This window comes from Artibeus jamaicensis, unplaced genomic scaffold (genome assembly GCF_021234435.1).
Source record: "Artibeus jamaicensis isolate MK-2021 breed Jamaican fruit bat unplaced genomic scaffold, CSHL_Jam_final contig_797, whole genome shotgun sequence".
In the NCBI taxonomy this organism is placed as follows: domain Eukaryota; kingdom Metazoa; phylum Chordata; class Mammalia; order Chiroptera; family Phyllostomidae; genus Artibeus; species Artibeus jamaicensis.
The window spans coordinates 7,315,998-7,328,628 of NW_026521977.1; the positions used below are offsets into that span (position 1 = coordinate 7,315,998).

The 12,631-nt window shown below is 34.2% G+C and overlaps 1 protein-coding gene across 3 annotated transcripts in view; it reads right to left on the reverse strand.

Moving 5' to 3' along the window:
* The window catches only part of SOX6 (SRY-box transcription factor 6), a 625,241-nt gene that overhangs the window by 472,298 nt on the left and 140,312 nt on the right, over positions 1 to 12,631 (reverse strand). For 2 of the 3 annotated variants that reach the window (XM_037150551.2, XM_053672994.1), the window contains exon 3: positions 9,231 to 9,312. The exons of the other annotated variant lie outside the window; for it this stretch is intronic. The gene's annotated coding sequence lies outside the window, so the exon portion shown is untranslated. The remainder of the gene's footprint in view (positions 1 to 9,230; positions 9,313 to 12,631) is intronic. 3 annotated transcript variants of the gene reach the window in all.

Below are 12,631 nucleotides of genomic sequence, written 5' to 3' on the forward strand. Positions count from 1 at the left end.
TAGAGCACTTATGAGTTTGATTTCACTGTTGGCTTCTTGCCATTGCAACCTATACACTGGGTAGTTCTGTGAGTTACCCAGCTATGTGTTTAGATGATAAAGAATCAGATTTTTTACTTGGTAGGCATGAAGTCAGCTGAGTTTTCACTTTGCCAAATACTTTTTTTTTGACTCCTCAAGTTAAGAAAAAATACATAGTTGGTATTGCAAAGCACTTTTCTGCTACACTTTGAGCTATGTATTTCTTTGGAAAACTAAATTCTTTCTATTTTACCCATAACTCATCAAACTGTTTACTCTAACAACTTCAATCTTTAGAGCCTTTTAAATACCACTTTTCTCATTTTATCTTTATTGCTCTCCTTTTTTCATACTTTCCCCTCAGCAGTCAAAAAATATAAAATTTGCCAGATTTGAAGTAAAAAGAATGAACATAATTCAATTTCTGAGGTGATATTTTACATGGGACCAAATAAACTTTCCATTACCTATTTTTTTAATTTGTTTTTTTAAGATTTTATTTATTTATCTTTAGAGGGCAAGGGAAGAAGAGAGGGAGAGAAATATCAATGTATGGTTGCCTCTCATGCGTCCCCTGCTGGGAACTGGCCTGCAACCCAGGCATGTGCCCTGACTGGGAATCGAACCACAATCGTATGGTTCGGAGGCCCACGCTCATCCACTGAGCTACACCAGCCAGGGCTCCATTACCTATTTGCACTTTTGTATGACTTTCTTCTGATACTCTCAAAGGACATAATGTAGTTTGACAACAATGGACTACTACTGGTCTTCATTTGGGGTGATCTGTCATGTATTTGGGAATATATGCTTATCACATCATTTTATATGTTCCTAATAAATAATATATTCCAAAACTATTCTAATATTAGAAAGTGAACTACTCTCACCAGAGCTACCATTTAAAAATCAAAGCCAAAATCATGGATGGCAGGATGGGGGAGTTTGGGGAATACGGGAAGGCAGAAAAGGGTAAAGGGGGATAGATGGTGATAGAAGGAGACTTGACTTGGGGAGGTGAACACGCAATATACAGATGATGTATTAAAGAACTATATACCTGAAGCCAATATAATTTTATTATCCAATCTAACTTCAATAAATTCAATTTTAAAGAAGAATTTATTTGATTAAAAATCCTTTTAAATAACTTTTTTTTAAAAGAAAGAAAATACTTGGAATACACTGTGAGGCACAGTGAATGAGGAAAAGTATTGATCTTCTCTGCCCTTTGGCTCATCAGTGTAAGTTAGAAAATGCTTCTTCTTTACTCTAAATATACATAAATGTCCAATAGAATGTCTTTCATTTGTAAATAGATATACATATCCATACCAGAGTCACCAAGGTCACCCATTCCTTCCTACTTCAAGCAGAATACCCAGTTATTTTCCATAGCTAGAGATTTCAGGAAGTCCTCCTCACCTCCCAGCTTCCATTCCAAAGGGTATTTATTTCATTTCCACTGCTGTGCACCATTAGAGTGGAAGTAGAAAAAGTCAAATTGCATTACCAGAAGTTAATCAAAAGAATATTCTTTTTTCTTCTTTTTCTTACTCTTTTTTTTAATCTCTTTTTTATTGTTGTTCAAGTATAGGTGTCTCCATTTCCCCGCCACCAATCCATCCACCTCCCACCCTCAGTCCTACCCTCCTTTGGCTTTGTCCATATGTCCTTTATACATGTTCCTTGATGACCCTTCCCCCTCCCCTGCATTACCCCCTTCCACCTTCCCTCTGGTTACTGTCAGTGTCTTCTTAATTTCAATGTCTATGGTTATATTTTGCTTGCTTGTTTGTTTTGTTGATTAATTTCCACTTATAGGTGAGATCATAAACACCAATTCAAAAGAACGTTTTTAAAGTTAGATGTCAGAATGAGATTTCATACCCAAACCATTTAACAGGCAATAGTTTGTTAGCTGCTACAGTATTCTCAATAGTATAATTCAGCCATATTATGGAGTAAATGGATTTCAGTAGGTTTTCCAAGAAACCAAATCACCATCTATGACATGGTTTCTATATGAATATCCATTCCAAATTCCAACAACAAACTTTTAGAATTTTATCTGTTAGTTAAGTTGAAAACTGTCTGCAAATATATCGCCATGTATGTGTCTGAAAGTCTTCATGATATAAAGAAATGCTAAATACCAGGTAACTATCAGCCTTTTTAAAGTAGGTCATATGCTTCACAGAAAGGGAAGCATAACTAAAAAAGACAAGTAAGAATTCAATGTGAAAGTTATAAATTATTTCCTCATTTACTATATATGTAGTCTGGTATTTTCAAATACAGTACTTGAAAGTATGCAGAAACAAATGATTATTATGGCCCTAATTCATTGTTCCTATTACAACAAGAATGATACCAATGCCAATACTGTATATTATGGGTAATGGAAAAAAATAGACAAGTTCTGAAACTATGTATACTATTAAGTTTTCTTGAATATAAGTAATTCAGGTGCTGCCTTAAGAAAACAGTTTCTAAGCTGAGAGCACTAGAAAGTTAACTATAAGTCAACCTATCCTCATGAAAATTCCCAAGATATAACTAAATGTACACTAAACCATCTGTATAAATCAATGCCTTGTTTTCATATATGAGCAAGGCTATATGGACCTATAAAAATGTCATCTGGGCAGAGCTTTGAACATCTAGAATCAGAACTTCTTGTAAAGCCATCAAATTAACTGCACATACATGATGCCTAAACAATCTAGTAAAGGCCAATTTCTAATGATTAAGAAAAACCAGCTTGGTATTGAAAGGCAAATAATGTTCACAAAGCCTGGATTCAAAAGAACAAAAGATGGGCATGAGTTATAAATGTTTTTGTAGGAAATAACACGTGTCCTTTTCAGTAAAAATTAGAATAGAATTTCACTTGGCCATGGCCAACTGGCCCAGTTGGTTGGAGCATCATCTGATACACCAAAAGGTTGAGGGTTTGATCCCCAGTCAGGGACATACCTAGGTTATGGGGTTTGACCTCTAATCGGGGTACATACAACAGGCAACCAATTGATGTTTTTCTATTACATCAGGTTCTCCCTCTCCCTCTCTCTCTCTTCCTTCCTCCCTCTCTAAAATTCAGTAAGCATATCCTCTGGTGAGGATTAAAAAATAGAATTTCACTTGTTTGAGAAACTAGGAGTGGAGAAGTGGTAAATATCAGGCCTTCTTCTGGGTGTAGCATAAAGCATAACTGAATACATCATTTTTATTCCATTTTTAATATAAACAAGACATTGAGACTTGTAGTATAAGGTCAGAAGTATTGCCTGTAACCAACTGCACTACAGTATTCTCATTCATTTTCTGAGCCTAAAGTCCCACAGCAACTGAAAACTTTGATGTCCAATCAGGCTTTCCAAATCTTCCCCTAGAGCACATGTGCTAGTGGACACCACATTGCACATGCTCTTCACTCATTCTTCACCCACCCCTCTCTGCCATCAGTAATCCCCTTCTTTATCAGCATGCTGTCCTCCAGCCATAAAAATTATGAACTGCAAGCAGAGCCCTGCTTCTGTCAGTTCAGCTGGACACAGAAGGTCCACTCATTCATCAGCACCCATTGTAGTAGTGCATGATTCTGAGTATTGTGCATTCTAAGCAACTGTGAAGTCACCATTGGAGAAGTCATGTTTAAGTGGTACATCCTTGTTTGTGACTGGGTAATAGAGGCAGTGTGCATTTTGCATAAAGGTGTGTAGTTATGTGTGTCTATATGTATGCAAAAGCACACATGCGAATATCTGAGAATGTAAGAGCTGCATGGAACTGAGTTATCATGTTCCTCTTGAAGAATATCATACAAATAGCTACGTTTAAAATATAATATTTTATAAAAAGATATCATTGTCTTTGTATAGAGGAACCTAATAGGACAACAGGGCAGGTCTCTTGCACATCAGTTGGGGAGGGGGGAGGGGAAAACACTGTATCTTTTCTTTGCACCCAAAACAACAAGTTAGGAAATAAATGTGTTTGGAAAAATTATCTCAGGTTTTGCCAGAGGAAGAAAAGTTAGGGAAGTTTGAGGGTTCTTATCGTGAAAAACTGACAGCAAGTCTCCATATCAGACTGCATGAGTGAGAAAAGTATTCTTTTCAAGAAAGTTTAGTTCAAAAGTTTAGTTCAAAAGAAATGTTGTTTTTCAAGGATGATTTTAAAGAAGGACCCAGTGTTTGAGGTTTTCATCAGGGGTTCTAAAATGTATGGAACAGGCTGAAAGTAACCAGAGGGAAGGGGGTGGTGATAATGATGGAAAGAAGGGGGAGGGACTAGTCAAAGAACATGTATGAGTGACCCATAGACATGGAACAACAGTGCAGGAATTGACTGTGGGAGCAGGGGTGAGATGGGCGAAGGAGGGCAAAGGGGGAAAAATTGGGACAAATATAATAGGATAACAATAAAAATTATTTTAAAAATTAAAAATAAATAAAAACACAATTTATGATTCTTTAAGTGACTGAGGGTAATTGGCATTTCGTGTGATGTGCTGCTATGGTCTGTATGACTTCAACAGTACAAATGAGATTTCCTGGGATTTTGTTCTCCCTTAGAAAGGAAAACAGAAAGAAAAATTTTTACATAGTCATGAGGTATTGGGTGAGAGATGGACATATAAATAACTGTTAGCTTAGTGTAAAGAATCTCCTAAAAAAAGGAAGAAGCCCAGGAGTTTTGCACATCAAATAAAAATGGAGAATACGGCTATATTTCAGCTCAAACCAATATTCCCTTCTCAGGAATCATCCCCTCTGGCTCACTGCTGACAATCCATAGATAGAGTATTAGTGAGACAAGTTCATGAGTAAGATGAACAGAGATGTCCCACGGCAGGTAAATAAATTTGTTTCCACTGAGATAATTATTCTTATCGGGTGTGACTACTTTCATGGCATAAACAGGACAGGTGATGACATCCTATAAAATGCAATTTTTATTCCTATGCTCCTGACATCGAGATATATAATTCATTCAGCTCTAATGAATTTTTTTTGGCTCTGAAACTATGAGTAGGTTTTGTTCTTATTGTTGCTTTTGTGTTTTGCCTTTTTAAAAACTGATGTCATCATATAGGCTACCCAGTCCTATATGAGGACTCTATATATTATTATGTGAGACAGCTAAATATGGTTATATTACTTGAATTTTTTAAGGTTAATATCTGCCTCACATAATCCCTGCACAATCCCTGCATTTTGAAATCAGTGCCCTCTCCCCAACCCCCTGTCCTTTCAGACCTAACCTAGACATCATAATCCTTTGTACCAACAAATAATTTTCTAACTATAATTCATTAGTACCTTACTCCACAAGCATATGAATACTTACAAGAGGGTTAATCCTCATTAAAAACTAGGATTACGTGACATAATTACATGTAAATAAGAAACATGAATTAAACTCTTACCCTTTCCTATGTCGGGCACTAGTTGTGAATCATATATACAATTAGAGTTATATTGCCAAGCTAAAAATATTGGTAAAGATCTAAAAATGACAAACAGTGCCTTTTAAATTAATGTCTTATTAGTTGAGTGAAGTACACTGACAAAGAATAATTTATGCTTATTCAAACTGCACTCGACATCTTCAGGTGTTTCCAAATGAGCTCACAGAAGAGTGATTAAATGCATCTGATAACAAGCCACACATTGCTGAAATTACTTACCGCCTCATTTTATGATTAATTAAACATGTAGATTAAAGTTGCAAAAGAATTTAGATTAATGAGCAAGTTAAGTCTTGCTGATATAAGTGAATTGGGAATTGGATGCTCTGTGGAACTTTATAAACATGCATTTTATAATGAATAAGACAAGGCTACATGCAGAATCGTGGCCACCAGGGCCTTTTGACGATGCAGTCTTTTTTAACATGGTTTGACAGCTTTCAAATAACATTCTTCTATAGGCTTTAAACTTTGTGCTTTGCTGTAAAACACAAGACTACATAACTCATGTACCAGGAGTACGATTATTTTCAAGCTCTCCAAGGAAATGACCCCTGTAGCAGCAGCTGTTCAGAACAAATTACAAGCTCAATTGTTATTTTAATGAGAGATAGTTTCATTGTTAAAAGCAGTTATACAACTTGTAAAATTATATGACACTGCATCAGTATCTTTTCTTCAACATGCCTTTCTCCAAAAGTAAAACCATCCCCCCAAAAGTCATAGCTTCCAGAGGACTTATTAGCAAAGCAGGGTGCTCAGTCATTCATAAAATATTCAAAGCCATTTATTAGTGAAGTTTCTATGCTAGGAAAGATTATGTTTAAATTTATGACAACTCTTATCAACTCCAAGAGTGTGTCAAAATATCTGCTGGCATTTTCTGAGTATCCAGTTTTCTCTTTTAAGATCAGCTTTACCTAAACCACATCACTTAGACTACACAAAAAGCCAAGGTGGGCATCAGGATTTTTTACAGCAAGAAAAGTTCAGGGTGTTCACAGATAGTGCATTTTCCTTTGCAAGGAATACAGAAGTGAAGAGAAACTGAGCCAAAGTTACTAAACTACCTTATAGTTTAAAACCTATTCCATTTTTATTACTAAGCTGGTAGCACAATGCCATTTATTACTACCATAACATAATAAAGACACTTCTACAAAGTCTTTGAATGGATCGAATCTGCTATCTGAAATATACCTCTAATTCTTTTCTACTTATTTTCAGATCTTAGGCATGATTCATTTCTTGACAAGAGTGAGATTTTTATAGTGCTTTTTTCCTTTCAATTTGGATTTTTTTCATACTATAAAGCCTTACCAAGAAAACTATGGAAATTTTTACATAAGGATCAAAAAGAGCTGCTTCATGACACAGGTGGCAAATTACCATCATTAACCTCACATATTTATCATGTGGACATAATTGCCCATTTGAAGATTTATGTTAATGAAAATATAATATTGAGACACATCTCCAACTACAATAAAATTCATTTAAAGTTAAAATCACTTTTATAAGCAGCCAAAAAAAATAGTCTCCATTTGATTTGTTTATTTCAGTTTTATCAGGTCAGTGTTTTTCACCAAGTAACATAAACATTTTATCACCACAATAGGTTATTTCAAATTTTTTAACTTGTTCCCCTTATAGTTCAACTTGAATGTAATAGTAAGAACTTCTAGGTAAAAATATATACCTAAATACTTCAAGGACTAAAAATACATTTTTATTTATATAAAAATTTAAATTCCTAATTTATACCATTCAAAAGAGGAAATCTGATAACGAAGTGGTTATATTAGCTTGAAAGAAGCTAGGTTAGATAACTAAAGAACATCCATTTGCAACTTTAAATGCACTCGGTATATGCTACAAGGGCATAGATTATTCAGACAGTTCAATAAGCCACCAAATTTTAAGAATCAGGATCTTTCCACTCCAGTCATTGCTGTATTATTTCCAGGCCACACAACTTATGACTTGTGTCCTGGAAATACTAACTTAATAGAAATCGTGTCATTACTAAGGCATTTAAATACAAGAAGATACATTTATTTCCCTGTGAAAGTACTTTTTAAGCATAACTGTAAATCCTAAATGCTGAATATACTTAGCTATTATATATACTTACTATTATTAGCATGTTTTAGTTTTTGATAAATGGTTTACAGTTTACCTACATGAAGTGCTAAATTTACTGATTATTTAAAATTAAAAGTTAAATGTTTATCTATGATACCAAAACAGGTACTTTGTCCTGAAATTTTGAATAAATGAGCAATTTAAAATAGCCCAAATCAGCCATTAATGTATATAAAAATTCCTAAGCATTACTTTTATTAAATCAAGATGGTAATTTATTATAAACACATTTTCTTTTATTTCACAACACATAGTCATGTGGACTACATCCCTTGCATTTCTAAGGAGAGATTACTATTTTCTCTATTTCACATATGCGTTGAAAGAAAAATTAAAATACCAGAGACTAAAACGAAATGACTAAATTAACTTTTGCATGTGATTGGGCCAAGGTTTGTCAAGGTGAATTACAAATGCATTAATATCCACAATACTGCCAAACGCTGAATTATTAATACTGTCGGCTCCTCCATTTCAGTTCGTGCCCTATAGGGGAGTTTTGTGACAACCATCAAAACTCAGCCTCTCAACATGTTTACAAACATCCTGGAGGTGACATGTCTTAAACTGAAAATAAAGTGATTCTAACCAAGCAAGCTGTCATCAAGGCCAGACTAAGGTTCACAAATGCAAAGAACCAGTCTGTAGCAAAGGGAGCAAACAAAGCCAGGTACCACTCCATGCCAGGTCTCTGACAGCGCAGCACCCAGCACTGAGATAGCAGGCAGAGGACTAAAGGTGGTTCTTCATTTAGCAGGATCAGCAGCATTGTGTACTACACTTATAAATTGTACACATCAATGAAAATAACAAGAAGCAAAAACAGTGCTGTAAATTGCCTCCAAAACTATTATTACAGTTTATCACTTTTTATTCTACTTGACTACAAATTCTTCAGTTCCCTTAACCAAACACAGTTAATTAACTAGAAGAGTCCTGAATTTTTCCTTCAGTGAAGAAATAAAAGATTCCTCCATTTTCTAGATTAGCTATACTAGAACCACTTTTAAAATAGTCATATATTCAAAATATTGTGAGTAGTGTACATTAACAGTGATCTTTTATAAGTTGTTTAGATATTTAAAGTATGATTATTTTTTAAAGACAAAGGTTTCTAAACTTTACCCTTTACTTTATATTATATCATTTCCATGAGAGGAAATTGAGATTAAAACTGATTTTTTTTCATAAACTACATAACCTACACCTGAAACTAATATGTTGCATGTCAATTATATCATAAATAAATAATGGGTTAAAAACATGGGAAAATGTAAGATTTTTGATACCGATCTGTCCAGTCTTTCATTCAATAGTTATGTCCCCTATAAGTAGAAGCATTTCTCAAAAATATTTAATTGTGGTAGTAAAATGGTTTGATTTATATGCAAAGTTTAGCCAATAATCCCAATAGTTTTCAATATAAGTTAAAACTAGAAAAAGTGAAGAAACTGAGTGTTAAAGTTTACCTAGCCCTTAGTGTTAGACCACAAAAATGCAATGCAATCCCCATGTGCCACAGAAATAAGAAATAAGTGGGAACATTAGTTATAGTCAAATTATATATGTATATATATATATATTATACCTGGGCTCTTATACAAAGTGATGAGGGGTCACAAAGTCCTTCTTGAAGCATTTTCCTTTCCTCATCAGAAGATATAGAATGTCTAAAAAGAAGAAACTAATAGTTATTGGACCCACTATCTGCCAGATATAAAATAAATGATCTCTATGCATTAGATAATCTTAGTCTTCCCAGCAACCACACCCATTTTATAGATGAGGAAATTGAATCTCAAGTTAAGTAATTTGTCCAGAGTGATACCAATAATGGAGATGAAAGTAAAGCCCTATGAACCCACTCCAAGGTCCATTTGTTCTTTCTGCTACATTATGCTTATCTATGGCCTATATTATTTTTGTGTTTATGTTATTCTCTACTACCTAAAATTGCTGTCTGGTTTTTCTCAGTTAATCCATTCCTACACTTTCTTCCAAGGTTCACATACTCCAAAAAAGTATGTTGTATTCTCTCAGCACTTTGTTTAAAAGCCTTTATTACAACACTTCAAATTACAAGGATTCATACAATATACATTTATATAATGTTGCCAATATGACCATCTAGATTACAGCAATGTAATCAGGAAATGGTTTCATTGACACACTTCAGTATGTTTCTCCCATTCTATATCCCCCTTCCTTTATCCCCTCTCACTTTCACTATTATTATTATCATCATCATTATTACTATTATTATCATTATCATTATTACTCTACATTGCTGACTTCAACCAACAACTTTTGCTCTCATGCTGTCTTCTGGATCATCCAAATCACATTTCTGCTTTCAATCTGCTCAAATGTTCTCATACTCAAAAACCACCTCTTTCCTTTCCAGTAAAAAATTCTACCCATGAATATTTTACAAAAAGTGTAAGGCACTCTTGATTATTCATTTTTGCAACAGATATTTAAGCATTTAATATGTGCTGTTGGAAACTAAGACTAGATAAACAAGATAGAGCTTATTTGTCTAAAAGCTTACAATCTACCACAAAAAGATAAATCAAAATTTTGTAACATAGATAAAAATAAAATAGTAAAACAAATTGTTTAAATGAGAAAAGAATCACTCAACTATAATTTCAAGCTACCAAACATATGTATAATTGAATTCCACAAAAAAAATAGGAGTAAACAAAAATATCTGAAGATTTTTCTAGACATGACAAAAACAAAACCAACAGACATGAGAATTTCAAAAAAAATTCCCAGCTCAAGAAACATTAAGAAAACTACACCAAGGCACAAAATAATCAAATTGCTTATAACCAGTAGAAAAATAAAATCATAAAAGCTGCCAGAGGAAAATGACACATCATATTTAGAAGAATATATGAAAGAATTATGGCAGATTTATTTTTAAAAACAATGCAAGCAAAACACACATGTTAATATTTTCAAATTATTGAACAAAAAAAGTTAATCTGAAGTTTTACACCTAGCAAAATAAAGATTTTTTAGAAATACAAAAGCTGAAGAAAATCTTACCAGCTCATCAGCACATATATACTATACTATCAGAAATGTAGGATATGATATAAGGTAGCAGGTAATGTTGCCAAGTGGAAATCTGAATCTACACAAAGGAATATAGTACACTGAAAATTATATATGTGGGTAAACATAAAAGACTGTTTCTTTCATTTTAAATAACTTTAAAATATTACTGATTATTCAAAATCAAAATTATTGTTTTTAGGTATATAACATATGTAGAAGTAATGTGTACAATGACAATGATAGCACAAAGGGCAGGAGAGAGAAGTGAAAGTATACTAGTGTAAAATTCTTATACCATATGTAAAGTGGGACAATACTACTTGAAGTAAAACTATCATAAATTGTAAAGTGTTGATATCAATTGTAAATCAAGCAATAAAATGTAATAAAACAGGATATTAGAAGAATTAGCCAACTAAACACTTAAATAAAGTCATGAAATTCTCAATAAATTAAAAAGAAAACAAGGAAAAGGGAATAATTAACAGATGATACAAACAGAAAACAAAGAGCAGAATCAACTACATCAATAATCACACTAAATGTAAGTGAGCTAAACACCCAAATTAAAAGGAAGAAGACTGTCATATTGGAATAAAATGCAAGGCTCAACTGCATGTAATCTACAAAAAAATTCATTTTAAAAATGAATAAAAATATTTCAAAAGTAAAACATGAAAAACACATACCATGGTACAACATAGAAAGAAAGTTGCAGTGTCTATTACACAAAGTAGATGACAGAGCAAAGAATATAAGTGGGAGAGTTCCAGCAAAGATGGAGGCAGAGGTAGATATGCTTCATTTCCTCACACAACCAAAAGAATAACAACAGCCAATTTAAAAACAAAATACAACCAGGACTGCCAGAAAATCAAACTGCATTGAAGTCTAACAACCAAGAAGTTAAAGAAGAAACATTCATCCAGACTTGTAGGAGGGGTGGAGATGAGCAGCCAGGGCAGAGAGGATGCATGACAAGGCAATGGATGGCAACAAGAGGGGCAGGTGAGGCAGCAGTTGGCCATCCAGGATATCCCACATTCTCATATGGATAAGATGGGAGGAACAACTAGGGAGCAAGACAAACCACAGAACCCAGTGTTCCAGTGCAGAGAAATACAGCATCAAAACCTCTGTCTGTAAAAACCTGTGGGGGGTTGTAGCAGCAGGAAAAATCCCCAGTATCACAAGAGTCCCCTGGACAGGCCCACAGGATCCTAGAATGTACACAAGCCCACCCACCTAGGAATCAGCACCTGAAATGGCCCAATCTGCTTTTGGAAAGTGAGGCAAGTAACTGAATGTGGGGCAAAGCCAAGCAACCTAACAAGCACCTTTGTTCCCCCTCTGCCAATTCCCCCACCTATAGCACCACAACCCAGCAAAGTGGGTTTCCCTGCCCTGGTGAATACCTAAGGCTCTGCCCCATATAATGTAAAAAGTGGTCCAAGACAAAGAAATATGGCCAAATAAAAGAATAGATCAAAACTCCAGAAAAAGAACTTAGTGACAAGGAGATAGAAAACCTATCAGATGCAGAGTTCAAAACATCGGTAATCAGGATGCTCAGAGAAATGATTAATATGGTCACAAAATAAAGGAAGAAATGAATCTATACAAAGTAAAATAAAAGAAAATACACAGAGAACCAACAATGAAGGGAAGGAAACTGGGACTCAAATCTACAATTTGGAACTAAAGGAAGAAATCAACATTCAACCAGAACAGAATGAAGAAACAAAAATTCAAACATATGAGGAGAGGTTGAGGAACCTCTGGGACAACTTTAAATGTTCCAACATCTGAATCATAGGGCTGCCAGAAGGAGAAGAGTAAAAAGCAAGAAACTGAAAATTTATTTGAACATATAATGAAGGAGAACTTCCTCTATCCGGTGAAAAAACTAGACATGCAAGT